Below are 5468 nucleotides of genomic sequence, written 5' to 3'. Positions count from 1 at the left end.
TCAAAGACCTGATTGTAGGTAAGAGTGTATCCCTACTACTTTATCCAGTAACGTCCCTGGTAATGTCCAATATTCTACTGCCATTTACTTTATGTTTATATTCTTAGTTTTTTTACTGTTTCTCATTGTTGTTCCATTGTCAAGAAGGAACCTGCAAGTAAACATTTTGTTGGAGGATGTATACCATGCGTGTCCCGTACATGCGACTAATACAAATTGAAACTCAAGTCCCCACTAAACGACAATAGAATGGGTGCGTTCGTAAAAAATAATAATAATATCTACTCCGATTTCAGAGCACTCTCGTCTGTGTGCCAGAGCGCAGAATAAATGAACGCTCAACACCGGTTGAATATGGCCGGTGTCAGTAATTGTCAGTTAAAAAAAGTGTAATTAAATTGTTGCCAGTCACCAACGCTCTGGGTAACATGAAAACAGCCTAACCAGCTATACTAGGGCGAGTAAAATGGTCAGAGTGAGATTGTTCTCTCATTTGTGTCTGGAAGTAGCTAGCAAGCTAGCCAACGTTAGCTAGTTAGCTTGACTGTCGTTGTGAGGTCAGAAGGCTCGTATCAACCCTAGTCCACGGCCAGGGCGTCCAGTGTGCACTCCGAGAGCAAAAACGCTCTGAATTTACGAACGCCCAGAGTGCTCTCTGGCTCTCCATATTGAATTTACGAACACACCCAATGTCAAACATACTCCACAATCTGATTCTAGCCCTGCCTGTCTAATGCGTTTCCAGGAAGTGGGCTCAGTAAGATTAAAGAATTGCACCAACAACTGGATTTGCCTCACATATGAATCAGCCAACTGTACAGTTAAGCGTTTCAGCAGAAGGATTTGGGAAGGAATACTCATGTTATACAGATCCCGAGTTGTGCAGTGGTCTAAAGCACTGTATCTCAGTGCTAGAGGTGTCACTACAGACCCTGGTTCGATTTCCAGCTCTATCACAACCAGCCGTGATTGGGAGTCCCATAGGGCGGCGCACAATTGGCCCAGTGTCGTCCAGGTTAGGCTGTCATTGTAAATAAGAATTTGTTCTTAATTGACTTACCTGGTTATATAAATAACTAGGCATGTTGACTGAGAACACATTCTCATTTACAGCAACGACCTGGGGAATAATTAAAGGGGAGAGAAGGGGGGATGAACGAGCCAATTGTAAACTGGGGATGATTAGGTGACCGTGATGGTATGTTGGCCGGATTGGGATTTTAGCCAGAACACCAGGGTTTTTTGTGACCACAGAGAGTCAGGACACCCATTTAACATCCCATCAGAAAGATGGCACCCTACACAGGACAATCTCCCCAATCACTGCCCTGGGGTATTGGGATATTTATTTTTTTTGACCAAAGGAAAAGGTGCCTCCTACTGGCACTCCAACACCACTTCCAGCAGCATCTGGTCTCCCATCCAAGGACAACCCTGATTGGCTTCAGAAGTAAGCCAGCAGTGGGATGCAGGGTGGTATGCTTCGGGCTACTCAGGTAAAATAAATGTAGGCTACACTCTCTGGTTCAGTATGTTCATAATAACATAGGCCTACGTGACTTCATTTCAAACATCGTTCTAAAGTGTACATGGTAAATTTTTTACGTTGATATTTGTGAATACTCAATTAAAAACGCTTAACAATATTTATGTTTGTGTTGTAAATTAATACACCAATTGATTTAGCTTTGGAGAGAAACCCCTTGCTTGCATAAAAAATGTGGCTAGTAGTTATCAAGGTTTAGCTTAATTTGTACACAACATTGTCATTATTTTGTTAGGAATGAAAAAAGTTACATATACATTTTTTGGAGGTGGGTTGGACTGTTCTTTTCAGGGAAGTCACTTTATGTTTGATATAAAAAAAAGACTGAAGTCACTGGATCCGTTGAATTAACATGAGTGTGAGAACAGTTGCAGTATTTGTAACATATTTATAGCCAAAGAAAAGATTACACTAGTTAGGACTATTCAGCCCAACATCAAATCCATCAGAAAACACTGGAAGCAGATGACAAGATTCTATGAAAGTGGGAAAAGTTGTGACATAACTCTTGAATTACAGCTCCTCCCCCAGATTGTGACAGGAATGTGCAGCAAGTCAATATAAGTCAATTAAATGATACGTTCAAATATATTATTAACATGAATATAATGACTGATATTAAACAGCATAAAATCATTGAAAATACAGTACAATAGATCACATCCGCAGAACATGATGTACCACTAGAACTTCAATCTGCTATGCCTTGGATCATAATCCATCAAACTTTCTGGACAGTTTTCACGGTCAGTCGAAATTTCAAATCAGGTCGCTTCGCTCGAACGATGTTGTAGATCTAGTAGAGAAAATTGATCACTATTTAGTTCAACTCAAGCTCATCTAATCTAGATCTAATTTTCCAATATAAATACTTGTTTAAATAATAGATCAATCATATGCATTGGAACTTTATATAAAATATATACATACATTGCTACCTGGGATATAGATAAACATTTCTTTTAAATTAAAAAACACCATGATTGAATGTTACCTGACTCTAGACTGAATCAACTGTGGTCTAAATGTTACCTGACTCAAGACTGGATCAACTGTGGTCTAAATGTTACCTGACTGAAGAAAGAATCAACTGTGGTCTCATTTAGCTCCTGATATGATTGGACAGCGACCTGAAGAATTGCAAATCCTATATTTGGGCAAGAATATTCAAATTATTTCAGTATATAAAGACAATTAGCCAAGTATCATAATTCAATGTATTTACTTTATGCTTAAATACCCACCACTTTCCAGGGGTTTAGTACCAAAAGGTGGGTCCACGTAAGGGGTAGTAAGAGTTGGAGGTGTTGTCACCTGTGTCGCGATAGTCCTTGGTCCCATTGTAGTTGAAGCTGCTGGGGTAAATATTGACATGAAGCTGTATCTCTCATTAGACTGAAATCCATACCTGTTTTAGGCTAAACATTCCACTCCCTGTACTCCGTGTCTTATGCAAAACATTACATTATAAGGAGTTGAATGATAGCCCAAACAGACTAGTACCTACTTTATATATAGTACCAACTTATATATCTACTTTATGATCACAACAAGCAATACAAAAATACATAATAACGTTGTTTTCACAGTAGTCATCACACTTCTCTACTTCCTACTATATTTTAAATATCAGCATTTGATCCACATTCAATCATCTGATTTGTTCAATTGTATTGTTCTATTCTTTTCCACACATCATTTTTGTTGTTGTTGACTTACTCATGCTCACTACTAATGACTGGAAGACACATCTTCACTGATATCTGGGTTTGGTCATGCTTCAACAGTCACTATTTTCTGGACTAAACCTCTGACATTTTCTTTTCAAATCATGAACATTAAAAACATGTTAAATTGATAACTTACCAGAGGATTGCCCTGCAGACAAAGCAACACATCCAACACAAAATAATAGGAAAAGCATGATGTTGTTTCAGAAGACAGAGCACCGACTGAGCTGTGATGTGGGAAGATTCTGTTCAGCGAGTCCGTCTGACAATCTTTGTTCAGCATGAGGAAGTTGTCTCCTCTATTCATTGTGGGAGGGATTTGCCTTTTAAATAATGCCCAGGTTTTCAAAAATTCATTGAGGCACAAGTGATTTCAGAAAAAGGTCTGACCGCCTCCTCTTGAACTACACTGCTCAAAAAAATAAAGGGAACACTAAAATCACACATCCTAGATCTGAATGAATTAAATATTCTTATTAAATACTTTTTTCTTTACGTAGTTGAATGTGCTGACAACAAAATCACACAAAAATGATCAATGGAAATCAAATTTATCAACCCATGGAGGTCTGGATTTGGAGTCACACTCAAAATTAAAGTGGAAAACCACACTACAGGCTGATCCAACTTTGATGTAATGTCCTTAAAACAAGTCAAAATGAGGCTCAATAGTATGTGTGGCCTCCACGTGCCTGTATGACCTCCCTACAACGCCTGGGCATGCTCCTGATGAGGTGGTGGATTGTCTCCTGAGGCATCTCCTCCCAGACCTGGACTAAAGCATCCGCCAACTCCTGGACAGTCTGTGGTGCAACGTGGCGTTGGTGGATGGAGCGAGACATGATGTCCCAGATGTGCTCAATTGGATTCAGGTCTGGGGAACGGGCGGGCCAGTCCATAGCATCAATGCCTTCCTCTTGCAGGAACTGCTGACACACTCCAGCCACATGAGGTCTAGCATTGTCTTGCATTAGGATGAACCCAGGGCCAACCGCACCAGCATATGGTCTCACAAGGGGTCTGAGGATCTCATCTCGGTACCTAATGGCAGTCAGGCTACCTCTAGCGAGCACATGGAGGGCTGTGCGGCCCCCCAAAGAAATGCCACCCCACACCATGACTGACCCACCGCCAAACCGGTCATACTGGAGGATGTTGCAGGCAGCAGAACGTTCTCCACGGCGTCTCCAGACTCGGCGTCTCCTGTCACGTCTGTCACGTGCTCAGTGTGAACCTGCTTTCATCTGTGAAGAGCACAGGGCGCCAGTGGCGAATTTGCCAATCTTGGTGTTCTCTGGCTAATGCCAAACGTCCTGCACGGTGTTGGGCTGTAAGCACAACCCCAACCTGTGGACGTCGGGCCCTCATACCACCCTCATGGAGTCTGTTTTTGACCGTTTGAGCAGACACATGCACATTTGTGGCCTGCTGGAGGTCATTTTGCAGGGCTCTGGCAGTGCTCCTCCTGCTCAAAGGCGGAGGTAGCGGTCCTGCTGCTGGGTTGTTGCCCTCCTACGGCCTCCTCCACGTCTCCTGATGTACTGGCCTGTCTCCTGGTAGCGCCTCCCTGCTCTGGACACTACGCTGACAGACACAGCAAACCTTCTTGCCACAGCTCGCATTGATGTGCCATCCTGGATGAGCTGCACTACCTGATCCACTTGTGTGGGTTGTAGACTCCGTCTCATGCTACCACTAGAGTGAAAGCACCGCCAGCATTCAAGTGACCAAAACATCAGCCAGGAAGCATAGGAACTGAGAAGTGGTCTGTGGTCACCACCTGCAGAACCACTCCTTTATTGGGGGTGTCTTGCTAATTGCCTATAATTTCCACCTGTTGTCTATTCCATTTGCACAACAGCATGTGAAATTTATTGTCAATCAGTGTTGCTTCCTAAGTGGACAGTTTGATTTCACAGAAGTGTGATTGACTTGGAGTTACATTGTTTTGTTTAAGTGTTCCCTTTATTTTTTTGAGCAGTGTATTTTAATAGCTATGAGGAAGGTGTTCCATATATCTGTCTCACGAGATTTTATGTCAAAACCTCAACCAGTAGGTCTAATGAAGCCGTTTTTTTTATCTCAATATCACATAATTTCTGGGTAACAATTAAGCACCTTACTGGGATTGTTTTCAATTAAAATTTCAAAAAGAAACAAAAATTGCTTCTTAACAAAGAGCAATTTCTCAA

The 5468-nt window shown here is 41.8% G+C and overlaps 1 long non-coding RNA gene across 2 annotated transcripts; it reads right to left on the bottom strand.

The window, feature by feature from the left end:
• Positions 1–1914: 1914 nt before the first annotated feature.
• On the bottom strand, positions 1915–3656 carry LOC129824527 (uncharacterized). 2 transcript variants are annotated; one of them, XR_008754758.1, is made up of 4 exons: positions 3413–3656; positions 2791–2901; positions 2617–2693; positions 1915–2342 (listed from the first exon to the last, which is right to left on the bottom strand). It is a non-coding gene; the product is annotated as an uncharacterized LOC129824527 (long non-coding RNA). The 2 variants fall into 2 exon arrangements; XR_008754757.1 differs by having other exon boundaries at positions 2791–2898; positions 3413–3651.
• Between the last annotated feature and the right edge of the window lie 1812 nt (positions 3657–5468).

The sequence above is a fragment of the Salvelinus fontinalis genome, chromosome 26 (assembly GCF_029448725.1).
Source record: "Salvelinus fontinalis isolate EN_2023a chromosome 26, ASM2944872v1, whole genome shotgun sequence".
NCBI classification, from domain to species: Eukaryota; Metazoa; Chordata; class Actinopteri; order Salmoniformes; family Salmonidae; genus Salvelinus; species Salvelinus fontinalis.
This window is presented reverse-complemented; position numbering and strand designations above follow the sequence as displayed.